Source organism: Bos taurus, chromosome 2 (assembly GCF_002263795.3).
Source record: "Bos taurus isolate L1 Dominette 01449 registration number 42190680 breed Hereford chromosome 2, ARS-UCD2.0, whole genome shotgun sequence".
Taxonomy (NCBI): domain Eukaryota; kingdom Metazoa; phylum Chordata; class Mammalia; order Artiodactyla; family Bovidae; genus Bos; species Bos taurus.
Window position 1 is genome coordinate 28,499,858 of NC_037329.1, and position 27,660 is coordinate 28,527,517.

Genomic DNA, 27,660 nt, shown 5'->3' on the forward strand with positions numbered 1-27,660 from the left:
ATTCTTATTTGGTTTAATTTTGCTGGAGAGACTGCATAAAATAAAACCCAAACTCTTTTCCTTGGCCCCTTCCTCGCTCTGTGCATCTTCTCTAATTTTCTAGCTTCAGCAGCCTATTCCACTCTTTAAACATGACAAGCTCATTCCTGCCTCTGGGGCTTTGTACCTGCTGAGGGGGAACTTCCTCAGATCTGAACAGCTCTCACCTCAAATGATATCTTTTAGGTCTTTCCTTGAGAGTCTTGCTGCCCTCTCCAGATGCTCTAAAAATTATTTTAATAATTTTCTAATTTGTTTGTCTGCTTATTTATTTTCCTGTGTTTATTTTCTGTTTATACTACATAGAATAATGGATAAGTTTCTTTTAGCACCATGCCTAGCATTGCATCTGACATACATTATGTGCTCAATAAATATTTATAGACTGTCTGACTCTCAGGGTGTTAACAAGGAAGGCTCTGTGACAGTCTGATTTTGGGTAAGAATATTTGCATAGTCATTTTACAACTTATCAAGATTTCCATGTACCTTATCTTGTGATGTTCTTAGACATGTACATAAATTGAGAGGAAATGAAGGTCAGGTGTTGTTATCCTAATTTCTACAGTTTAGAGAAGGAAGTGGCTCTGTTGTGACTCCTCTCCAGTGGTGTGGTTGATGGTGAGTTCATGCTTTTCATTGTCATTTGTCCACTGTTCACTTTTCATGAGCCCCAAATGGCTATGATGAAGCTGATGGGGCGGCAACACATGTACCACAGATGGCTTTGCGGACTCTGTTAACAGATCCACCCGCATCTGGCACCAGTGCTACCTGATCTGACCACCAAGCTGCTGCCGCCACCATCAGGCACACTCACCTTTTCCTTTTCACATTAATTCTGCTTAGAATAAGGAAAAAAATGGCTATGGGCTTAAAGCCACTGGATCTTTGTTAGTATTACAAACTACTATTGAGAAAACTTTTCAAGCATGACTGGAGAACCATCAAGGCTTAGGCTGAAAATTGGGAGTAGGTATTTTGCCTGAAAAATGATTTACTTTATTGGACTAATGGAATCTTCAGGCTAGAAATCAGCTCTTCTAAGTGAGAAATCAGCTCTTCTAAGCTCTTTCTAAAATAAAAGAATAGAAAGACCCAATGATCCAAAGAGATCACTTCACGAGTTGGTGGGAGACAGGGCTGAAGGCAGACCGTTGCCCTCTTAGACGCAGTCTATACAATTTATGCCTCTTTTGAAATTAAATCTGACACTGGCTAATTTTTAAGGGCCTGGAAGTATGAAAACAAGAACAAGATAAAAACCAAAATAAGTTTTTTAAGCCATGATGATACTAATAAATCTAACAAATATATATAAATCAGTGATTCACTTGACAATTGTTTACTTCATGACTATTTTATCGTAGGCTCTATTCTTAGACAGTGGGGTTACAACAGAGAGTATAACAGCCTTTCTTTCTCATGGTCAAATGGTGAGGCCAAGCAAGTGTTTAATTTCAACGTATGTTACTAAATGTTATGATAAAGACCAGTACCAGGGAATGCAGAAAGATAGCATTCGGGAAGGGTTATCAAACCATGTGGTGGTGGCAAGGAAGGGTTCCTGGGAAATACTGCATCTGAGCTGATATCTAAAAGATGAGCAAGAAATAGTTGTGTAAAGATGCAAAATGTTCTAGGCAGAGAGAAGAACATGCATAACAATGTGGATGCATTAATGTATCTTCCCATTCACCATGGCCAAAACACAAAGTAAAATAGCAATTATTTTTATTCTTCTGTGATTTTTCAAATCACAGTTCCCTGTGTGGAATCACACATGGCACTTCAGTATGTGGATCACCTAAGATGTATTTCTATCAGCACCATCACTTTACAACAGATTCAACACCCTGGAAAAGTGGGTTACAGGGAGATTCCCCTGACTAGAACTATACAGGAGCAGGGCTTTATAAACGCCTTTGAAGAAGGCCAGGTTCACATTCATCTGGATCACCCCACACCTTCCTCAGAAAGTCTTTGGTGCCTACCACATCTATGTATGGGCTTCCCTGGTGGCTCAGCTGGTAAAGAGTCCGCCTACAATGAGGGAGACCTGGGTTCTATCCCTGGGTTGGGAAGATCCCCTGGAGAAGGGAAAGGCTACTCACTCCAATACTCTGGCCTGGACAATTCCATGGACTGTATAGTCGATGGGGTCGCAAAGAGTTGGACACGAGTGAGCGACTTTCACTTTCATCACTATGTAATTAAAAATAAGCACGTTAAGAAGATACTGTGCCTGATAACATGAATACACTGTCACAAATGAACAATACAATTTTATTCTCGCTCTAACTGCCTTAAAGCATTCAGGGCATCTTTGTAAATTACCCACCCTGAATATCAAAAGCAAGTAAATTGTTTTTCCCCAAATCTGCATGTTTATAAATCATCTTCACAATAATCACAATCGTCATAAATTAGAATTTTCCCCCAAGAACAATCAGGAATAGATGTTAATTAAAACCAATGTTGAATGCTCTGTAAGTTTTCTTTCAGTCTTTGATCAATTGATGCATTCATTTCAGATATTTGTCAAAATCTCACATTTCCAGCTTTATCAAATCAGGCAGAATAATTTTGAGTCTATATATTGCTTCTTTCTTTCATTTAAAAGTAATTATGGAAAGCCATCAATTTCCTGAGCCATCCATTTTCTGCTAGGTACAGGGACACAGTAGGTTCCTATCTGCAAGGAATTTACAGGAAGGGGAGAGTAGAGGTGGAGGAGATGTCAGGGAAGAGGGCCCTTGTGCCACAGCGGAGGGGATCCTTTAGGCTCTGCATCCCAGAACTACTAAATTAGCACCTCAGGAGGGTTCAGCCTTGAGACTCAGTATAAAAAAAGCAAAACAAAACGACTCGTTAGGTTAACTCCACACATGTTCAAGTTTGAAAACCTTTTCTTTGGCAGTATCAGATGTCATTGAGTTTCAAGCAAACAAGCAGGATGAGGGGGTTAAGATTTTCAGGAGAAGTGCCCTGGTAGACATGTGGAGGGAGACAGGACATTTTAACTTTCCAACGCAAAGTGGATCATTTTGATCAATTAAGGGCTGAAGGATGGGCTGATTCACAGAGATGAAATTACATTTAGAACTCAGATGAAGAATTAGCTTCATATCTTATTTGATAATTTTAACTAGTTGAAAGTTCAACATTTTATCTTTTTGTGAAGGCTTGTTGATTGGGTCAAATAGTTAAAATATCAGGTAACAAAAGCGATAATGAATTGGAGCCAGGTAAGCACAGACAGGGAGGGCATAATAGTCAAAGCAAGAGATAAGGAGAACGAAATCTTGGGCAACAGGAACTGCATGGTAAGACGGGAGTATTAACAACAAGGGAAATGCTAAAGGACTTGGTCCTCAATCGGATGGAAAAGATAGGTAGCACAAGAGCTGTGACTTTTTTACATGAAAATTCATTATTCTGGAATTATTCAAATATAGGACCAATTCAAAATTATTTACCTTAATGAGATCACTTTACAGAATGCTTCAATGGAAAACAGCAAAAAAGAAAGCACAGTTCAGTGTCATCCTTCACTGCTCTGAAAACCAGCTGTACCGATGACAGAGTTTCTGCATTGGCCGTGGATTCAAGGCTGGCTCCTCTTCTCTGGGCCCCTCCACGCTGTGTGGCAATTGTATGCTGTGCACCTGCCTCTTACACGGTGCTGTGAGCGTATGACAGTAAGACCCACGCTCTTCCTCTGTTGCTACAGTGATGCGCAGAGAGTAGGCCCCCCAGTTTTGGTTTTAGAAAACACAAACTGATTAACTGTGGTGCTGACTGGAAGTAGCACTTTCCAGCCTAAAATAACTGCCAGAGAAGCCCTACTGCATGCCTTTGCTTTCCACGAGGGCATCCCTAAATACACTGTCCTCTGGCAGTATCCTTGTCCCCGGAAATCCGCGTGAAAGGTACTTGAGGCAGTCACACAGTTACTTAGGATACTGAATGTCCTGTCAGGGAATACATTGGATGTGAGAGCCCCTGTGTGAACTGCACCAGATGGCTTTCCAGATGTTTTTCTTGGTCAACAGCCACCATCAGTTTGACTTTGGAGACATGACCTGGGTTTGCCCTTGGTCCTTCAGATTGCATTCTACAAAGCTTTTGCATAAGAGAGTGAAAGGACTGCAGGCTGGAAAGATTCCAGTTACATTTGCTTCACAGAATTTAAAGACAGAGGAATTTGGAAAGCTTTGTATTTGCTTTTAAGATGCAAGTTGCTAACATTCTCCAGTTTAAAACAGTTCTAGAATATTAGCCCTGAATGGGACCTGGAAGACAACTCAGTTCAGTCCTTATATTATAAATGAGCAAACTCGGTCCCACACAAGCTGAGTGAGGTGTCTAAGGTCTGTGGCTCAGGACTTGACTGCAGAGTTTGAGAATCAAGCTCTTGGAGTAATTTGTCTAACATGCAAGGATTCTCCTTTAGACTTATTTTGATGAAGTGCATATTTTCCTTTCTCATTTATACCTATTGTACATTTCTTCTCAAATTCCTTCTATTTCTTTGCTGCTCACCTCTATTTTCTCAGTGATTTACGGTTAATAAAGCTCAGTAAATGGAATGACTCTACCATAAACCAGCCAAAATCATTATTGGTTATTTGGAGAACACCAAGTCCATTTCTATGTAAATCAATTATGTCCATAATGTGTACAGTGAAATTGAGAAAGACATTTCTATGGTCCATAATGTGTAAAGAGAAACTGAGAAACTTCCATGGTTCAATGAAAATGACTACTCAGTGGGACTGATCTTGAGTTAGTGGAGAACATTTGTAGCTACCACTTGTTTAAATGTCAGGACGGTGCTAAGCCTTTCACATGTTATCTTCATATTTAATCCTGATGGTGAGCATACGAGGTAAGATTATCCTGCATACGAGGTAAGATTATCCTCATTGTACAAATTAATAAACTGAAGATCAGAAATTTAACTTGCCAAGGTCATATCATTAAAAAGTCAGAGAGCTTGGATGATGATCTGGGACTCGAATCTTTGTGACTTTGTAGACCAGCCCCCTCCCCATAAGCATCATGGAAACTCCTGAGAAGCCCAGGAGTTTTCTCAATGGTTTCATGAAGAGTGAGAGGGTTCGGAAATATTTCACAATGGAAATGGTTTCAGACTCTTGGGGGTCATTAAAACAAAGAGGAAAGAATAATTTGACTCAAACTCTGCTTGATCCAGGAGAAAATACCTACTATTTAAAGCAGATTTGGGGGATGGATGGAAAAATACTGTATCCAGAGGTGGCAACTTCACTCCTTGAAAGCGAAACAGTGTGATCGGGTTACATCACAGTGGCCCTCTCCTGAGCTGTGTGCTAACCACAGTGGAGTCCACTGGATCTCTCCTCCTCACTCTCATTCCGTCCCCTAACTTTCTGGTAGTGTCTGGTAACGCCGCGCTCCTTGTCATAGCCTTTGTTGTCATGTTTTATGTCTTCAGGTTAGACAACAACAGCAAAAACCTTGCAATTATAAATTTTAAAAATAATTACTTAGCTTTAGGATTTTTAAATGGCTGAAAACATGCATAGAAAAATCATAAAAGTAGTTTATTTCTATGCATTATACCAGACTTCTGCAACTATGTGCAACTTTGTATTATATTCATTTGATTTTTTATATTTTATTTCATCAGAAATGTAATGAGATTTTCTTAATGCTCTCAGTTATTTGAAAAAAGTAAATTCTTCACCAGTAAACAGAGAAGATATGATAAAGTTCTCCAAGTCCAGATTCTAACTCTGCCCCTGACATTTTCTGTTTTGGCTCAGTCTTGGCTGAGACAAATCTGAACTTCTTAAGATACCTGTTTCACTCACTAAAACCTACATGAATCCTAAATATCTAGCTCTTTCAGAATCAGTGAACTAGAGGATACTGGAAAAACATTTAAACTACATAATAACAGAGGACAAAAAAAAAGAGGAAAAAGGTTTAATTCCCATATCCCCTTTAAAAAGCCCTCATCCAGTGACCTGAATGCTTTGGAAACCTGGTCATTTACTTATTCAGTCATTAAAAAGGTTGCCTGCCCATCTGCCCCTGTGTACCATGCAAACCACTCACAGATGTTGATGTGTGCTTATGAGGGCAGGCAAAGCACTGAGTGTATGTGGGGGAATGGGGGGCGAGAGAGAGACATGAAGAGGGATCAGATCTTCATTCTTTTTCTGGATTTTAACAACAACAGCAAAAACCATCTAAACAAATTGACTTGTGAATGTCTTTTTACATATCGGCCTTTTTACATACAAGGGCTTCCCTTGTGGCTCAGCTGGGAAAGGATCCGCCTGCAACGCAAGAGACCTGGGTTCGATCCCTAGGTTGGGGAGATTCCCTGGAGAAGGGAAAGGCTACCCACTCCAGTATTCTGGCCTGGAAAATTCCATGGACTGTATAGCCCATGGAGTCGCCAAGAACTGGACACGACTGAATAACTTTCACTTCACTCCTGAACTGTAGAAACAGAAACTCCCTCTTCTTGGGTTTTGAGCAATATGGTGACTCTAAATCCGATGTGTATTTATAAATCTTCCCTACATCCAGAATAAAGGTTTAACTTTTTATGTGATATTTTTTCATTCACAAAGTATTTATACAGAACTAATCCTTCATCAAAAGTGTGTGCTGGGATGAATTACCAGAGTGAGGAAAGAAAGCAATTAGCATTTAGAAAATGCCAGGCTCCAAGGTTTCACCAAAGAACAATTAAAAAAAAAAACTGTAATTTAGGCACTAACATGGTTTATGAAGTAGAAAGAGCTCATATGCTTATGAATTAGTAAGACCAACAGGAGATAACACATTCTATCCATAAAGGGGAACTAAGAAAGAAGTCTGTGCTAGTTGTCACAAGGAAATTAACAGGGGTACTTGGTCTAGAGAAAGTTGAAATACTTATTTTTAAAAGAACAGCCTCTCCCCCCAAGATAAACATGAAAGCTAAAAACAACTAACATTTATTGAACATATAGTATGAGTCATTCATTGAGGTAAGCGTTTTAGAGACAGAGACACTGAGCAGGAACAAGTGTGATCCAGTTTTACAGATGAGAAAGCTGATGCTCAGAGATGATGAGTAATTTTGCTCAGTGTCATCCAGCTAGTAAAAGGCAGAGCCAAGAATGATAGATTCTGAGACCCACAGTCTTAACTACTAGAAGCTCTGAAATCTCAAGATCAGGAAAATTCTTAGTTCTATGAAGGCCTGAATTAAGACAATATGCTGGGGAAAAAGAAATATAATTGCATAAGCGAATGAATAAAAGAATAGGTATAAAAAGGTTGGAAATACTTGAAATTACATATAATTAATATAAATAAAAATAAAGATGAGTCTTTGGAAAAACAGAAATAGAAATACATGCATTCCTATGAATATATTCCTATGAATTATTATGGGCTAAGGTGATCAAAAGGCATAAGGTTCCAGTTCTAAAATAAGTCACAGGGGTGTGAGGCACAGCATGGTGACCATACTTCATAACATGTATTGCACATCTGGGAGCTGCTAAGAGAGTAAATCTTCAAAGTTCTCATCACAAGAAAAAAATTGTAACTATATGTGACGATGGATGTTAACTCGACTTACTGTGGTGATCATTTTGTAATATGCACATATTGAACATTATGCTGTACACCTGAGACTAATATAATGCTACATGTCATTTATATCTCAATTTAAAAACTAAAAAAAGATAGAAAGCTCACCTCTGTCAAAAGAAGTATATTTATTGCTTATTTTGCGACAGGAAACAAATCTATTTAATATAGCAACACAAAAACTATGTATTACATGAAACAGATTCCTGATTCAATAAGCATATTTAATATATTAGTGGAAAGTTTATTCAGAAAACAGTTATAAATCTATAAATTAAGCTTTCTTTTAAACATTTCCAGTTTCTATTACCATTTGAGCTACACGCTGCTTGGTGCACTGTGATTGAACACTGTTCGCTTTATCAGCTTATAAGAAGGTAATGAAAGCGAGAAAAGGAAAAGTCATTATAAGAAGCCCAGTAAACATTTTATGAATTTTTGAGTTAAAATATCTCACTGTGCTGAGTCTATGAAGAAAGCACTCATTTGATTCTCTGAAAGTAATTTTTTTTTTTTTGGAGGCTTATTGAGTGCTGAGTACAGGAAGATGAGTAAGATGTGGTTGATGTTTTAAGGAATTCCCACTGTAGAAGATGAAAGTGGAAGTGTCAGTCGCTCAGTCATGTCTGACTCTTTACAATCCCTGTAGTCTGCCAGTCCCTGTAGTCTGCCAGGCTCCTCTGTCCATGGAACTTTCCAGGAAAGAATACAGGAATGAGTTGCCATTCCCTTCTCTAGAGGATCTTCCTGATCCAGAGATCAAACCCAGGTCTCCCACATTACAGGCAGATTCATTACCATCTGGCCACTAGTAGAAGAAGATAAGGGGTGAAAAATAAAGGGAGGTATGATAATCAGATCACATAGATAACATAAATTCAGATTGTGGTTCCTCTACTTTCTAGTCATGCACAACCTTGGGAAACTTATTTAGCTTTTCTGGGTCTCAGTTTTCTCATCCATAAAATGGGGACAACTGTCAACCATTTCCAGCTGCTGTTATTAGACCCATGATGGATAGAGAACAGAGCAGGAAGGAAACACAAAAAATAAATAGCCTGATTATCTAGCTGTGTGAAGGAAAACATCCCAGAGAAATGAGAGCTGAGAGAATATGGACAAGCTTGGTGTTAAGATGAATTCAGGGGAGAAGGAGCAGTGAAAACAAAGGTAAAGGGCAGGAGACCATTTGGAGGCATTTAGCAAACAGCCCCAAGCAGGTATGTCTGGATGCTGTAGTATGAAGAATGTCTGCAGTGACAGAGGGGTTCTGAGGCCAGAGCCTGGCAATCTTCTAGAGCCACACTAATAGTCTGAATCCTGTAAGTCAGTGCCTTCCAAACAGTGCTCTCTAGAGCCTTACGGTGAAAGGTTTTGTGAGACTGCCCCAGGCATTGTAAGGAGAGCCTCCGGTGGGTATGGTGTTGGGTTCCCTCCCAAGCAGAGCAAAACTGCTTTTATCTCTTTTATATGCCATGCTTTCATGTGCAACTTTTGTTTGAATACAAAGATCTGCTCCTTAAAAAGTATTTGAATTTAAAAAATGATCAAGGATGGATAAATAAGATTCTACTGTACAGCATGGGAACTATATTCAATAACTGTGGATAAACTATAATGAAAAAGAATATGAAAAATAATGTAACTATGTATACTTTTACATCTTAAAGAGATGGGAATACCAGACCACCTGACCTGCCTCTTGAGAAATTGGTATGCAGGTCAGGAAGCAACAGTTAGAACTGGACATGGAACAACAGACTGGTTCCAAATCGGAAAAGGAGTACGTCAAGGCTGTATATTGTCACCCTGCTTATTTAACTTCTATGCAGAGTACATCATGAGAAACACTGGGCTAGAAGAAGCACAAGCTGGAATCAATATTGCCAGGAGAAATATCAATAACCTCAGATATGCAGATGACATCACCCTTATGGCAGAAAGAAAAAAAGAACTAAAGAGCCTCTTAATGAAAGTGAAAGAGGAGAGTGAAAAAGTTGGCTTAAAACTCAACATTCAGAAAACTAAGATCATGGCATCCAGTCCCATCACTTCATGGCAAATAGATGGGGAAACAGTTGCTGATTTTATTTTTTGGGGCTCCATAATCACTGCAGATGGTGATTGCAGCCATGAAATTAAAAGACACTTACTCCTTGGAAAGAAAGTTATGACCAACCTATACAGCATATTAAAAAACAGAGACACTACTTTGCCAACAAAGGTCCATCTAGTCAAAGCTATGGTTTTTCCAGTAGTCATGTATGGATGGATATGAGAGTTGGACTATAAAGAAAGCTGAGCACCAAAGAATTAATGCTTTTGAACTGTGGTGTTGGAGAATCAGTTCTGAATATCCATTGGAAGGACTGATACTGAAGCTGAAACTCTAATAGTTTGGCCATCTGATGTGAAGAACTGACTCATTTGAAGAATCTGATGCTGGGAAAGACTGAAGGCAGGAGGAGAAGGGGATGACAGAAGATGAGATGATTGGATGGCATCACCGACTCAGTGGACATGAGTTTGAATAAACTCCGGGAGTTGGTGATGGCAGGGAAGCCAGGCATGCTGCAGTCCATGGGGTTGCAAAGAGTCAGATACGACTGAGCAACTGAACTGAAGTGAACTGACTGACTGATATATAACTGAGTCACTTTGCTCTATGGCAGAAATTAACACAACATTCTAAATCAAATATAAAACAAACAAATAAATAAATATCCACTGACAGTTTGACCAAGGAAGAAATATGATCAGGCGAAGAAACACAAACTGGAATCAAGATTGCGGGGAGAAATATCAATCACCTCAGATATGCAGATGACACCACCCTTATGGCAGAAAGTGAAGAGGAACTAAAAAGCCTCTTGATCAAAGTGAAAGTGGAGAGTGAAAAAGTTGGCTTAAAGCTCAACATTCAGAAAACGAAGATCATGGCATCCGGTCCCACCACGTCATGGGAAATAGATAGGGAAACAGTGGAAACAGTGTCAGACTTTATTTTCCTGGGCTCCAAAATCACTACACATGGTGACGGCAGCCATGAAATTAAAAGACACTTACTCCTTGGAAGGAAAGTTATGACCAACCTAGATAGCATATTCAAAAGCAGAGACATTACTTTGCCAACAAAGGTTTGTCTAGTCAAGGCTATGGTTTTTCTTGTGGTCATGTATGGATGTGAGAGTTGGACTGTGAAGAAAGCTGAGGGCCGAAGAATTGATGCTTTTGAACTGTGGTGTTGGAGAAGACTCTTGAGAGTCCTTTGGACTGCAAGGAGATCCAACCAGTCCATTCTGAAGGAGATCAGCCCTGGGATTTCTTTGGAAGGAATGATGCTAAAGCTGCAACTCCAGTACTTTGGCTACCTTATGCGAAGAGTTGACTCATTGGAAAAGACTCTGATGCTGGGAGGGATTGGGGGCAGGAGGAGAAGGGGGCGACAGAGGATGAGATGGCTGGATGGCATCACTTCGATGGACGTGAGTCTGAGTGAAGTCTGGGAGTTGGTGATGGACAGGGAGGCCTGGCGTGCTGAGATTCATGGGGTCGCAAAGAGTCGGACACGACTGAGCGACTGATCTGATCTGATCTAATTTCTTTAGGAAAGAGTATAAAATCACTTGGTAAGGAAGTCAGTAGGGCTATGCTCTAGATTTTAACAGTACTGGGGTTGGTAGAAGTTATGAGTGATTACATGCCATGCTGAGAACCAGGCAAAGCTCTCAACAGCATAGGTACTGCCCTTTGGGGTTGCCCTATTAATCTCTGCAGATGGTTTTGGTTGTTTTGGAGAGGGTGCTACTGGCATACTGGCAACTAGTAGGTGGAGACCATGGATGATAGACACCCTGCAATGTATATAGTAGTCCCTATCTGACCTGGCTTTCACATATGCATGAAGGTAAAATATCTGGGTATAATTAACAGAAGCCTGCAACCTAACTCTTTTTATACAAAGTAAAACACAAAGTATTTCTGGCATGGTTTTAGTATATGCTGAAATTTATCAAGACTGGAGTTGCTGTGTGAATGGAGTAAATATTGTATTTTATTCAGTTTTTAAGAATTTGCCAGGAGCTGTTCATTATTTGAAAAATAACTTCACAAGGCATTTGAGTTCCCAAGATACTCACCCTTAATAGCCAGCCTTTGGAGCTCCAGACTCACTACGAGCTTCCACTGAGTCTAGTGCTGGATAGATGCAAGTGTCTGATTACTTCATCATGTCACCTATGCAGTTGTGCTCCAGGGTATTTATATATATTCCCCTTACACTACATGCAGGTTCCCCTGGTGGCTCAGACACTAAAGAATCTGCCTGCAATGCAGGACACCAGGGTTCTATTCTTGGATTGGGAAGATTCCCTGGAGAATGGAACAGCCACCCACTCCAGTATTCTGGCCTGGAGAAATCCATGGACTGTATAGTCCATGGGGTCACGAAGAGTCAGACATGACTGAGTGACTTTCAGGACACTAGATTCAGGGCATTATGTCTGTTCTTTAGTCTGTGCAGGTAGTTTATCTTGGGAGTTTCTTTGAGGCAAATCAAGACGTCTCATAAAATATTTGCAATAAAAATGGGGCTTGGAGTACGACACAGTTGAGAGTCAACGGGTCAAAGTAACACAAAAGCATTTTTCAAGCCACTCAGTCTCTTATACTATGGTAGATTGGGAATCAAGTTCATTTCTTGATTTGACTTTAACCTTTCCAAGCAGAGGAAAGGTTTATTCACATGCTGTAGAAAATAATGGCGGGTATAACACACTTCAAAGGCAAGAAGATCTTTGTGTGCATTAACACAAGGGCCGGACCAGAAAGGCGCAGAGGGGCTCGTTTGGGCAAGATGCTTCAGGTCATTGCATGTCTACGGTCTGGGAAAATATACTTCTAGTATCAAGTCCCACCCCAGTGGCTTGTCTTGACAGCAGTCAAAAATAATTTCAGGAAGTGATGTATTAAACTTTTCTTTTTTGTTTTGGAGGCAAATAACTTTCAATAATCTATTCACATATGTTGTAGACATTTAATCACAAAGATGCAACTATTCATTACAGGCCAAATTGCCCAGCATTTAAAAAGAGATAAAATATAAATTCTTTCAGAAAACTACATCTTAAAAACCAACCAAATCTTGATTTTCTTCTTCAGTCCTTCCTCTCTTTGAACTAACATTTTCATCAAGTTGTGCCAGTTCACCAATAATGTATCTGCCAGCATATTATTTATATATGTTCAGTGGATGTTGTGGGCTTCTTTGCATCCACCTGGGCCTGTAAACAGCTGAACAAACTGAGATCAGGATGGACTAGCTGGTAATGTCATATGTTTGTTATTCTTTGACACAAGGTTCTCAGGCAGCTGCATCAAAATGCTTTTTAGTCCAGACACGGCCCCACACTTACTAACTGGGAATTTTTATATTACAAATGTATTTCTAAGTGTTAGTCTTTTGCTTACATAAAATAAACTGGAACACAATTTTTGTTTTTCCAAAGAAAATGAAGATGTGGATCTATAATGGGATAGGAGGCAGGAGAAGGAGAGATAGAGACCATGCTTTCTACTCATTAAGTTTCCATTAATAAACTAAAATAAATTCTTGCTTTATAGCTCTAATGGGTATTTCTGAACAGCTGGTTGGCAGGCACCATCTTAATAATAAGTAAAAAATATTTGATTCACAGTCCTAGAGGCCTTGAATACAAATGTAAATTTCTGTCCTCTTAATACCAATATTAGTTGTGTCTAATTTATATGCAATCCTGTTATTGGTAGATTATGTAGGTCCTGAGACCACTTACTACTGTTCACTGTGGTGGTGTCTTTAATTAAAACAATAATTTCCATGGATAAATAAAATAGCAAAGCTTAATTTAGAACTAGTTAATATCCTACTTCCAATTTATCTATTAGGATTAATTGTACAAAGTAAATGTTATAATAATCAGTCATTACTTTTTAATCTTTCTTCAGTAATGTAATGTAATGAGGGGAACAATTCTTCTGATTATTTAAAGGTCCTTAAAACTGGTTTACCCCAAAAGGCTTTTCTAGATAACTAACTATATCATAACATCTAACTATATTCTAATTACAATATAAATATCTAATGAAATAATTCTGAAGTAGACAACTCTTGGGACTTTTAAGAATTCAAATTAGGCAATTTGGTATTTTGAAAAAATGCATGTTAGACCTTTTTTGAGCTCTCAATATAAGGATTTTAGTCTTAACTTATAAATATGTATTTGAAAAACATTCATTCTGAGCAAGACATTGCACAAGGTGCTAATCTTGTACAAGTGTATCTCTCAGTGCTCGGTTTACTGGGAGTCCTTGGGAAGAACTACAGAATCTAACCTGATTAACAGCACTTACTCTTTTCAGAGGATCACAGATTCTAACAAGCATCACCTGAATCCTTTACAAGTGTCAGTTTCTCTTCTATCAAGGTGTAACTAATTTCTGCCTGGGAGAGCATTTTTTCTGTCTTTCAGCATTCTCCACACCTCATGTTAGTAAGCACAGTGCCTTAGTTTACCATTTATGGCTCACAATAAGATGATCCAAACGCTGCCTTTTCATTCATTTTCCCTCCTCTTCTCTCATATTCTATGCCATCACCTTCGCCATGAAGCCTTCTCTGAGGTCTCCTAGTACAAAGGGATCTTTTCTCTCTTGATCCTCTGTAACATTCTCCTATGTCCCCTTCTTCAGTTCAGTTCAGTCGCTCAGTTGTGTCCGACTCTTTGCGACCCCATGAATCTCAGCACGCCAGGCCTCCCTGTCCATCACCAACTCCCGGAGTTCACTGACTCACGTCCATTGAGTCTGTGATGCCATCCAGCCATCTCATCCTCTGTCGTCCCCTTCTCCTCCTGCCCCCAATCCCTCCCAGCATCAGGGTCTTTTCCAATGAGTCAACTCTTCGCGTGAGGTGGCCAAAGTACTGGAGTTTCAGCTTTAAAATCATTCCTTCCAAAGAAATCCCAGGGCTAATCTCCTTCAGAATGGACTGGTTGGATCTCCTTGCAGTCCAAGGGACTCTCAAGTCCCTTTCTCAGTCCCCTTCTTAGGAACCCCTATTTTTGATCTAGTTTTCTAATGCTTCATGTGTCCATATTTCCCAATTTCTATCTGTTTCTGGAGGGCTACACTTTTTCTGTGTGTACCCTTATTAGACATCCCCTCCAAGCATGCACACACACATACTTCCTCTTTCTTTCCTGGCCCATTCTCAATAAAAAACTGATGTTTTAAAGAAGTTCTCTAAGAAATTTAATTTTCAGATGCATTATTTAGTATCGAATATTTTCTTAAAATCTCAATTTCCATGATGACAGTGCCAGCATCATACTGAAACTATTACATCCTCATCAAGCTTTAGGGCCTTTAGAGTTTGAAATTAAAAAATGAGACAACATACCAAAGTGTAACAGATGTGTGAAAGTGAAGTCGCTCAGTCATGTCTGACTCTTTGTGACGCCATGGACTATATGCCAGAATACTGGAGTGGGTAGCCTTTCCCTTCTCCAGAGGATCTTCCCAACCCAGGGATCGAACCCAGGTCTCCCGCCTTGCGGGCAGATTCTTTACCAGCTGAGCCACAAGGGAAGCCCAACAGAGGTCTACTGCTGCTGCTGCTGCTGAGTCACTTCAGTCATGTCCGACTCTGTGCGACCTATAGACGGCAGCCCACCAGGCTTCCCGTCCCTGGGATTCTCAAGACAAGAACACTGGAGTGGGTTGCCATTTCCTTCTCCACTGCATGAAAGTGAACAGTGAAAGTGAAGTTGCTCAGTCGTGTCCGACTCTAGCAACCCCATGGACTGCAGCCTACCAGGCTCCTCCGTCCATGGGATTTTCTAGGCAAGAGTACTGGAGTGGGGTGCCATTGCCTTCTCCAACAGAGGTCTAGGTATGATTAAATTAGTAAACATTTTAAAATGTGACAATAGTTTCCAAAATTCCACTGACAACTTTAGGCATGTTCCATTTAGTGACATTTATAGCATGTGTTCTGACTGACTGCTACTCATGCCTCACCATTTGCTAAGTATTTGGAACACAGCCCCATACCGACCAACGTTTGCTTCAGTTTCAAGTCACAGGCTCACTTTTCCCCACTCTGATGTTTGCTTGAGCAGATTACTGGGCAATACAGAGAAGAAAATGAGCACCCAGTTGTCTCTGTAGGGTTAACGGAGCTTATAGTTGACTCTAAGATCAAGGCATTTTATGAAAAAACAAAACAAAACAAAACTGTATCAACTAAACAAACAGAACGAACACTGAAGATAATATGCTTATAGGTGAAGTTAAACTTTGTGTAATTCTGAAGTTGTGAGAATGTATTTGTCTTGGGGCCACTGAAATCATTCACATATTTCACTGTCACTACTTTAAAAAAGTAGTTCTAAAATTTGTTTCATTTTGTTTCTATCATTGTCTAAAACATGAAATAAAAGAGACACACCCCCCCCAAAAGAAGTGTTACTTATACTGCTTTCACAGGGAAATAGAAATGTACTTTTGAAGTTCTTATAATCCTTCACCTCAGAATCTGCATTCTTCTTTAAAGGGAGGGTTTCAGTAGAAAATTCATAAGAGATTTTAAAAAATATAAGTTTCTGACATTATGTTGGATAGTTTTTGAAATATTCATTTCTCTCACATAACTAATTCTCTCACATATTAAACTACTACATATAAAATAAATGACAACGTATCACTGCATATCACAGAGAACTATATTCAATATCCTGTAATAAATCATAATGGAAAAGAATATGAAAAAGTATATATCTCTAACTGAATCACTTTGCTGTACAGCAGAAACTAATACAACATTGTAAATCCAATATAATTTAATAAATCCCCCTCCCCTCAAACTGTATTGCCTTTATTTTTGAAGACAAAGAAGATATATACTTTTATCCTAAAGTCATTTTGAGGAAAAATATTTAGTACTTAGGACATTCGGAACACAAGGCGATGTTATATTTTATGTGCCAAACTAAATGGATCACAGAGTGTTCAGATATTTAGTTAAACACTATGGGTGAGTCTGTGAGGTGTTTTTGGATGAGAATAACAAAATCTGTAGACTGAGTAAAGCAGATTGCCCTCTGTAATGTGGGTGGGCCTCATCCAATCAGCTGAAAGCTTAATGAAACAAAAAGTCTGGCTACCTCTCAAGTAGGAGGGAAGTCCTCCTGCCAGACTGTAGCTAATACATTGATCTTTATCTTTTCCTGCTTTTGGATTTGAACTGAAAATGATGTCTTTTCTTTTTTTTCACTTTCAGTCCTCTGGTTTGTTTTTCTTTTTTTTTTTAAAAGAATTTTTATTGGAGTTGATTTACAATGTTATGTCAATTTCCAGTGAACAGCAAAGTGAATCAATTATACATATACGTTTATCCACTCTTTTCTATTTTTAAATTCTTTTCCCACATAGGCCGTTACATATTAAGTAGAGTTCCCTGCGGTATATGGCAGGTTCTTATTAGTTATCTATTCTATATATACTAGCATGTGTGTGTGTGTATATATATATAATTTTATCAATCCCAACTTCCCAATTTATCCCTCCCTCCTTATGCTCTGGTAACCATAAGTTTGCTTTCTATATCCATAACTCTACTTCTGTTTTGTAAATAAGTTCATTTGTATCCTATTTTTAGATTCTACATATATCATATACTTGTCTTTCTGTCTGATATTTGACTTACTTCACTCAGTATGACAATCTCTGGGTCCATCTATGTTGCTGAAAATGGCATTATGTTGTTATTTTTTATGGTCAAGTAGGGCTTCCCAGTGGAGAAGGCGATGGCACCCCACTCCAGTACTTTTGCCTAGAAAATCCCATGGATGGAGGAGCTGGTAGGCTGCAGTCCATGGGGTCACTAGAGTCGGATATGACTGAACGACTTCACTTTCGCTTTTCACTTTCATGCACTGGAGAAGGAAATGGCAACCCACTCCAGTGCTCTTGCCTGGAGAATCCCAGGGACAGGGAAGCCTGGTGGGCAGCCGTCTATGGGGTTGCACAGAGTCGGACACGACTGAAGTGACTCAGCAGCAGCAGCAGCAGCAGGGTTTCCCAGGAGGAGCTAGTGGTAAAGAATCTGCCTGTCAAGGCAAGAGACGCTAGAGATGCAGGTTAGATCCCTAGGTTGGGAAGATCCCCTGGAGTAGGGAATGGCAACTCACTCTAGTATTCTAGTCTGGAAAACTCTCTGGAAAAAGGAGCCTAGCAGGCTACAATCCACGGGGTTGCAAAGAGCTGGACACGACTGAGAACTGAGCACAATACTCCACTGTGTCAAACTGATTTTTCTTGAGCCTCCAGCCTGCTGGCTTTCTAACCAGAAGTTTGTTTTTTTTTTTTTTTTGAAGTTTGAAGTATAATTTTATTTAATTTTTTAAAAAATTTTATTTTATTTTTAAACTTTACATAATTGTATTAGTTGGCTCTCCTGGGTTTCCAGTTTGCTGACTGTAGCTCTTGAGATTTCTCAGCCTCTGTAATTACATGAGCCAACTCCCTAAGATAAATCTTTTTATAATAGTAAATATAAATGTCACTATGGGGGGACATATACATATGTGTACCTCCCGTTGGCTCTGTTTCTCTGGAGAACCTTAATATACACAATGAAAACGGAAACGTGGAAACACTGACAGAAGATCCCTTGTTACTATCTAACTTGATTTTTAAAAAGTCATTTGATTAAATACATATATATATATCCTGAAAAGTAGTGAAAGTGAGTCCCTCAGTCATGCCCAACTCTTTGCAACCCCATGGACTATACTGTCCATGGAATTCTCTAGGCCAGAACACTGGAGTAGGTAGCCTTTCCCTTCTCCAGGGGATCTTCCTAACCCAGGAGTCAAACCCAGATCTCCCTCATTGCAGGCAGATTCTTTACCAGCTAAGCCACCAGGGAAGCCCTAGACAGAATCAACTGTTGATCATCCTCATAATGTGTTTTTCAAAACATAAAACAGTTAAATTATAGATCCATCCCCTTTTCCTTAACTTGACTCAAGGCAAATTACAATAATCTAGTCATTGACATTTCCCCACAAAATTTATACACACTTCAAAATCAAGATGTTTAAAAGTTAATAGATTTCATATTTCATAATGAGAAATTCTTTGACTTGTAAATTAAACTTCACAGGTAACTGCTTTGTATTTGCAGGGAATAGCGATTTTAAAGAGACCACATCCTATATATGTATACATACACACACATATACAATGGAATATTTCTTGTTTAGTCACTAAGCTGTGCCCCATTATTTTGCAATCCCATAGACTGTAGCCCTCCAGGTTCCCCTGTCCATGGGACTTCCCAGGCAAGAATACTGAAGTGGGTTGTCCTTTCCTTCTCCAGGGGATCTTCCCAATGGACTATTACTCAGACATAAAAAAGAACAAAATGCTGCCATTTTCAGTAATGTGGATGGACCCAGAGGATAGTAGTCTTAGTGAAATAAGTCTGACAGCAAAAAACGAACACTCTACATAAATCACTTGTATGTGGAATCTAAAAAATAAAGGGATGTATATAACAAAACAGACTCACAGATACAGAGAACAAACTATTAGTTACTAGGGTGTAGAAGCAAGCAGGGGCATAAGATAGGAGTGTGGATTTAAGAAACACAAACTGCTATGTATAAAATAAGCAAAAAGACATGTTAACAGCAGAGGGAAATATAGCCATTATTTTGCAATAACTTTAAATGAAGTATAATCTATAAAAATATTGGATCACTATGTTGCACAGCTGAAACTAATTTGTAAATCAACTATACTTCATTTTTTTAAAAGTTAAAAACTATATTCAATAACATCTGAAACTTCATTCTTCAAAAAAAATCAAGTATCAAGCTAATCTTGAAATGATCTTTCAATTTATACTTTGAAAATAAATTTTGCTTATAATACCTTTTACTTACTTTCATGATTATAGATCCTTTCAATAGACAGTTATATCACCAGCCCTTATTAGAATCTTGTGACATAATAGAGGATTAAACAGTAAAAATTCCTTGTCTTCACTGAATTTTTGTTCTTTCAAGGAGTGGAGAATACAGACCAAAATGAAAAGGAATTAGTATATTAGAGAGAGAGATATCATGATAGTACACAAAAAGCAGCAGCAGGAGAAGGGCAATGGCAGGGCAATGTGGGTGAGATAGCAAACTTAAACAGTTAGAGGAGGCCTCTTGGAAGAGTTGCCATGAAAGCAGACTTGAAGGAGATGAGGGAGTGATGCATGTATATATCCTTGGAGAGCATCTCAGGCAAAGGAACTGCAGGTACAAAATTTCTCAGCTAGAGCTGGTGAGTCCTCAGGCCATCAAGGAGGCTGATGAAGCTGTGGTGAGGTGCACAATGGAGAGAAAAAGAGGAGATGAAACCAGAGGTAGGGCCTTGCAGACCATTTTTACAGTCTTTAGCTTTTACTCTAAGCAACATGGGGAGCCACTAAAGGGCTTTGAGTAAAGGATTTACACGATCTCAATGATGTTTACCAGGACTGCTCTATTTGCTACAGTAGAGAGAAGAAGACATTAAGTAGCAAGGCGGAAGCAAGGAGACTAATAAATGGGCTACTGCAATAAGCTACATGAGACAGATGCCTTTCCATATTGGTGCCAAGTGAGCACTGATCTTTGCAGATGATGTACTTGGTTTTTCCCATTAAGGAACTGGGGAGAGAGCACTGCCTACTTTTCTGAAGCCAACTCTCAGAGACTTTTCCTGAATGTGTAAAATAACAGTGTACTTTTTGTTTTGACATACTTTTAAAATAATTGCTTTAAAAAGAAGCCACAACCACTCATGGCTGAATTACTAAAGAATACTAAAAAATAAGCCATTTATGTACAAAAGGATGTACTTCTGGGCAAGCATGGAGGTGATAAATATTTTCAAGGGGATGAGCCATGCACTAATGAGGTGGGAGGAGTGATTATAATAACAGTTTCGTTTGAACTGTACCACAGAGTTTGTTTTTTCTTTGTTTTCATTATGATGTTATAAAAAACTTAGAGTATTTTTTTTCACTGTCTCTAAAAAAATATAGGACCAAGTCTACACTGAACAGAGCTGATTTTGTGTGCTTTTGCAGTTTCCTTACACTTCCGAAAACTTGAAATTTTCCATTACAGACAATGTTTGAGAGGGAGAGAGGTATATGTCATCCTTTCTATCTTCAAACTCACCCTGACACTAAATTATCTCACAATGTAGCTTCATATTACAGTATTGAGCCCATACGTTAAAAGCTGCTGATTTCTTTCTTTTGTGGCTTTTATATAACCTGTGGCTAATTCATCCTTTGGTTTCACATTTGAACATCATAATAACATGGATGAGAACTAATTCTTGAAGCATCTGATCCCTGTCTTTCCAGAGTCTCTGTGGCTTGAAAGAGAATTCGAGAACAACAGTTCTCTACCAGGGTGGCTTTGTGCCCCAGGGGACACTGGGCAGTGTCTGGAAACATTTTAAATTATCAGTTTTGGGGAGAGGATGTTTTTGGCACCTGGTGACTAGGAATTCTGCCAAACATCCTACAGGGCACTGCACAGGTCCTTTGGACATAGAATTATCTAATCCCAAACATCCATACTAGTGAAACTGAGAAACCCTCTTCTAGAAAAAAAAGCCGAGAAACACGTGAATGAGGTGGATGGCATTCTCAGTGGATAGAACTTCTTCATCAGTTTGAAGACATCAAACTGTACAGGCCAGTCCTCCTGGGGATAGAGTGAGTTAATGCTCCTCCACAAGGGGCTTTTCCATAGAATAACTCAAGCAGCACTTCAGCACCTGCCACAGTATATATTACAGAAACTGCTCTGTGCTTTAATGAAATACAATATCTAAATAGCATCTTAAATAAAATACTAATGAGATTTCACACACTGTAATTGAGGGATCAAAGGCGATGACATGGCTTCCCAGATTTAAAGGAATATTTCACCACTTACTCAATTAATTTCTTTTGTAGCCTGAGTGATGATGGTAAGCATGCATCCTGGCTGGAGGACTTAAGTCCCAATACACAGTGAAGAAAATACAGAGATTATGACATATCCTTCTTTCTTTTCATTCTAGTTGATCACACACACACCTGAAAGCTACAAATTGCATTAACAATGACAAAATATCAGGAATAATTCTTCAAAGGTTATTTCAGTTCAGTCGCTCAATCGTGTCCAGCACTTTGCAATCCCATGGACTGCAGCACGCCAGGCCTCCCTGTCCTCACAAACTCCAGGAGTTTACTCAAACTCATGTCCATTGAGATGGTGATGCCATCCAACCATCTCATCCTCTGTCGTCCCCTTCTCCTGCCTTCAATCTTTCCCAGCATCAGGGTCTTTTCAAATGAGTCAGCTCTTCACATCAGGTGGCCAAAGGATTGGAGTTTCAGCATCAACATCAGTCCTTCCAATGAACACTCAGGACTAATCTCCTTTAGGCTGGACTGGTTGGATCTCCTTGCAGTCCAAAGGACCCCCTAGAGTCTTCTCCAGCACCATAGTTTATTTTATTTTTTAATATAAATTTATTTATTATAATTGGAGGCTAATTACTTTACAATATTGTATTGGTTTTGCCATACATCGACATGAATCTGCCACAGGTATACACCTGTTCCCCATCCTGACCCCGCCCCCCCACCTCCCTCCCCATACCATCCCTCTGGGTTATCCCAGTGCACCATCCCCAAGCATCCGGTATCATGCATCGAACCTGGACTGGCAATTCATTTCACATATGATATTATACATGTTTCAGTGCCATTCTCCCATATCATCCCACCTTTGCCCTCTCCCACAGAGTCCAAAAGACTGTTCTATACATCTGTGTCTCTTTTGCTGTCTTGCATACAGGGTTATCGTTATCCTGTTTCTAAATTCCATATATACGTGCTAGTATACTGAATTGGTGTTTTCTTTCTGGCTTTCTTCACTCTGTAAAATAGGCTTCAGTTTCATCCACCTCATTAGAACTGATTCAAATGTATTCTTTTTAATGGCTGAGTAATATTCCATCGTGTATATATGTACCATAGCTTTCTTATCCATTCATCTGCTGATGGACATCTACATTGCTTCCATGCCCTAGCTATTATAAACAGTGCTGCAATGAACATTGGGGTACATGAGTCTCTTTCAATTCTGGTTTCCTCGGTGTGTATGCCCAGCAGTGGGATTGCTGGGTCATAAGGCAGTTCTATTTCCAGTTTTTTAAGGAATCTCCACACTGTTCTCCATAGTGGCTGTACTAGTTTGCATTCCCACCAACAGTGTAAGAGGGTTCCCTTTTCTCCACACCCTCTCCAGCATTTATTGCTTGTAGACTTTTGGATCACAGCCATTCTGATAGGCGTGAAATGGTACCTCATTGTGGTTTTGATTTGCATTTCTCTGATAATGAGTGATGTTGAGCATCTTTTCATGTGTTTGTTAGCCATCCGTATGTCTTCTTTGGAGAAATGTCTGTTTATTCTTTGGCCCATTTTTTGATTGGGTTGTTTATTTTTCTGGAATTGAGCTGCAGCAGTTGCTTGCATATTTTTGAGATTAATCCTTTGTCAGTTGCTTCATTGGCTATTATTTTCTCCCATTCGGAAGGCTGTCTTTCACCTTGCTCATAATTTCCTTTGTTGTGCAGAAGCTTTTAATTTTAATTAGGTCCCATTTGTTTATTTTTGCTTTTATTTCCAATATTCTGGGAGGTGGGTCATAGAGGATCCTGCTGTAATATATGTCGGAGAGTGTTTTGCCTATGTTCTCCTCTAGGAGTTTTATAGTTTCTGGTCTTATGTTTAGATCTTTAATCCATTTTTAGTTTATTTTTGCAACACCATAGTTGAAAAGCATCAATTCTTCAGTACTCAGCTTTCTTTATAGTCCAACTCTCACATCCATACGTGACTACTAGAAAAACGATAGCTTTGACTAGACGGACATTTGTTGGCAAAGTAATGTCTCTGCTTTTTAATATGCTGTCTAGGTTGGTCATAACTTTTCTTCCAAGGAGCAAGTGTCTTTTAATTTCATGGCTGCAGCCACAGTGATTCTGGAGCCCAGGAAAATAAAAATCTCTCATTGTTTCCACTGTTTGCCCATCTATTTGCCATGAAGGGATGGGACCAGATGCCATGATCTTAGTTTTTTGAATGTTGACTCTTAAGCCAACTTTTTCACTCTCCTCCTTCACTTTCATCAAGAGGCTCTTTAGTTCTTCTTTTCTTTCTTCCATAAGGTGGTGTCATCTGCATATCTGAGGTTATTGATATTTCTCCCGGCAATCTTGATTCCAGCTTGTAGTTCCTCCAGCCCAGCGTTTCTCATGATGAACTCTGCATATCAGTTAAATAAGCAGGGTGACAATATACAGCCTTGATGTACCCCTTTCCCTATTTGGAACCAGTCTGTTGTTCCATGTCCAGTTTGCTGGATGGTTGCTCCCTGACCTGCATATAGGTTTCTCATGAGGCAGGTCAGATGGTCTGGTATTCCCATCTCTTGAAGAATTTTCCAGAGCTTGTTGTGGTCCTCACAGTCAAAGGCTTTGGCATAGTCAAGAAAGCAGAAATAGATATTTTTCTGGAACTCTTTTGCTTTTTTGATGACCCAACAGATGTTGGCAATTTGATCTCTGGTTCCTCTGCCTTTTCTAAAGCCAGCTTGAACATCTGGAAGTTCACGGTTCACGTATTGCTGAAGCCTGGCTTGGAGAATGTTGAGCATTACTTGACTAGCATGTGAGATGAGTGCAACTGTGCAGTAGTTTGGGCATTCTTTGGCATTGCCTTTCTTTGAGATTGGAATGAAAACTGACCTTTTCCCGTCCTGTGGCCACTGCTGAGGTTATTTATCAAATTTGTAAATGGGATAAGGCAGTCCAGAAAATTCCCCCTCAACTACCTTATTTCATCAACTCTCAGGTACACTGTATTGTCACTTTTTAACCTTTCTGAAACAAGGTTTATCTTACAACGCAATGCATAATGCAGGCAGCCAGCCAGGGAGCAGTCATGCTGTAGCTATGTGAAAACCTTCTGACAAGATAAAGAAAATGTCATCATCCATGTATCATTCATTTGAGAAAACAAAGGTGGTTCCTTAGAAGTCAGTAAACAGAGGCATAGTCAATATTTTCTGGCCACAGTAAGACTTACATGAGTCCTGAAAGAAGGATCCAGACCCTCACAGATTGTGTTTTGCAAGATCCTTTATAGGTATTAATTCACATAGCCCCTTTATGAATTATTCTAGAAACAGTAGGCAAGTAATTAGAATATGGAAAGTAGTCAGGCCCCTGAGGCCTGAAAAGCCAAATCACAATAAGAGTCTTTTCTCAAGATACCTTGCCAACCTAGCAGAGAGAGCAAACTGTTCCTTCTACTAAATCTCCCTTTTACTGTTTGCATTAACATTCTTTTCTAACCTACTGGGCTGTTTCTGGCCCCTCAAAACATAGCTTCACACCACAGTACCCATCATTGTTCACATTCCCATAGAGCCACACAGTGGGAGGGAAGACAAAATAACAGCTAAATTTAATTTCTTCTAATAACTTCTAAGGTCTGCACCTTTGACTTAGGAACGGCTTAGAGGTAAAGAATCCTCCTTCATAGGAGACACAGGAGACATGGGTTCGATCCCTTGGTCTGGAAGATCCCCTGGAGAAGGAAATGGTAACCACTCCAGTATTCTTACCTGAACGAAGTCTCAGAGACAGAGGAACCTGGCAGGCTACAGTCCAAAGGGATGCAAAGAGTCGGATATGACTGGAGCGACTAAGCAAGCAAGCAAATGAGGAGTGCTCCAAATACTCAAGTGACAAAGCCCACTTCCCAAATATGCTGCATAAATTTAAAATTTCCCTGTCATGGAGTACTGCTATGTTTATGAAATCCCAGTTAGTTTACAAAATAAAAATACCATCTATCTGGAGCTGGGCCAATGATATGTGGGGCAGTAGTATGCCAAGGGCTTGTTGGAGCCCAGGGCAGACCTCCCTCCAAATATGCCTCAATGGCAAACTGATCATTTTGAAAGAAAGTTACTTAAGAAACATCTGATGCAAGAGGGACACTCTGACTCTCCCATCTGTCTCCCTGAAGGCAGCAAATAAATCTCTCACGTGAAAGGTACACCTCCTGCATCTGGAGGTAGAAGGGACACTCTTCACCAGAGAGAGAAACTTTGGGGCCAAGTAGTCTGTATAAGCAAGCCTTGTTGATACTTAGTGCTCAGTCGTATCTGACTCTTTTGCAACCCCATGGTCTGTCCATGGAATTCCCTAGGCAAGCATACTGGAGTGGGGATCTTCCCGACCGAGGACTGAATCCTGGTCTCCCACATTGCGGCAGACTCCTTACAGTCTACGCTACTAGGGAAGCCCAAACAAACCTCATTACTTCTTTAGTTTACTACTCGAAGCCCAAATTCTAGATTCTTCACTAATTAAGCACCTGAAGCCTCTTTCTTTGTCTTGTTAATTCCTCACTTACTGTTTATTTGTCTTAAAAATATAAAATCTGTCTTCTCTGGTCACTTCTTAGGTCCCATTACCTTGCACATGAGTTAAAATGTATTTCTTTTTCTCTTGTTAATCTGTCTTGTGTCTATGTATTATGAGTCCAGCCACAAGAACTCAAGAGGGGTAGAAGGGGGAATTTCCCCCTCTCTGACAGGCTGTTTTCAGAAAATAACCTTCCTGGGGAAGACCAGACTCAGAGAAAGAAACAGGCTTCTGGGAACTGGGATAACAATTGGAATTAGGTACCATTCACTGCTGGAATTGGGGAACCATCATTACTGGTCATCATTCTCAAGCAGGAGCAGTTGAGGCTCTGGTTGCAGGGTAGAAGCGAAGCTGTTTTCCCTCCACTGTAGGAAGAAAGAAGGAGATTTTCTCTCTCTGAAATGCCCTAAGATTCAACTGTTGCTGATCTGACACATTTATCAACTCACTAGTGTCTCCCTGCAAAAGAGCATAAGTAATACACATCAGACTACAGAAATACTTTACAATAAAATGGTTGATACAATCTCTTCAGAAATGTCTCTCTGGCTTTATCATAGGCTGGTAATGGAGCAAGAAGAGAGAACCCAGCACACGCAGACTTCCCTAAAATCCACCGAAAACAATATTTTCCTTAACATTTTTTCCTTCGGCATCTGTACAATTGATGCAAATGTCTGAGGAAACAAAGTCATCAAGAAAGTGACAGAGAAATAATAAGTAAAACAAATATTACACAACGTGGTAGGACAAACTTTGAATATGCATAGTGACAGTTTTTAAAGTTTCCCTTACTGTTTATTTTGATAAAATTTCAATGTTTTTATCTAGTAAGAGTTCACAGTTGATGTTTTCATCTAACTGGTCAATGAAGAAATGGATAAATTTCTAGAAATATAATCTCCCAAGACTGAACCAGGAAGAAATAGAAAATATGAACAAACCAATTACCATCAATGAAACCAAATAATTAAAAAAAACAACAAAATCTCCTAACAAAAGTTCAGGACCAGATGGCTTCCCAGGTGAACCCTATCAAACATTTGGAGAAGAGTTAACATCTATTCTTTTCAAAATTTCCAAAACATTTCAGAGGAAAAAATGCTTCCAAATTCATTTTATAAGGCCACCATCACCCTGATTCCAAAACTAGAAAAAGAAATAACAGATACAGAAAATCATAGGCCAATATCATTGATATTGATACAGATGCAAAAATTCTGAAAAATATTAGTAAACTAAATCCAACAGTACATTAAAAGGATCATACACTATGATGAAGTGGGATTTAATGCAGCGATATAAGGATATTTAATATCTGGAAATCAATGTGATACAGCACATTAACATATTAAAGAATGTAAATTATATGATCATTTCAATAGAAGC

The 27,660-nt window shown here is 39.3% G+C and overlaps 1 protein-coding gene across 7 annotated transcripts in view; it reads right to left on the reverse strand.

The window, feature by feature from the left end:
• B3GALT1 (beta-1,3-galactosyltransferase 1) overlaps positions 1–27,660 on the reverse strand; it is a 630,044-nt gene that overhangs the window by 191,934 nt on the left and 410,450 nt on the right. The window lies entirely within an intron of this gene.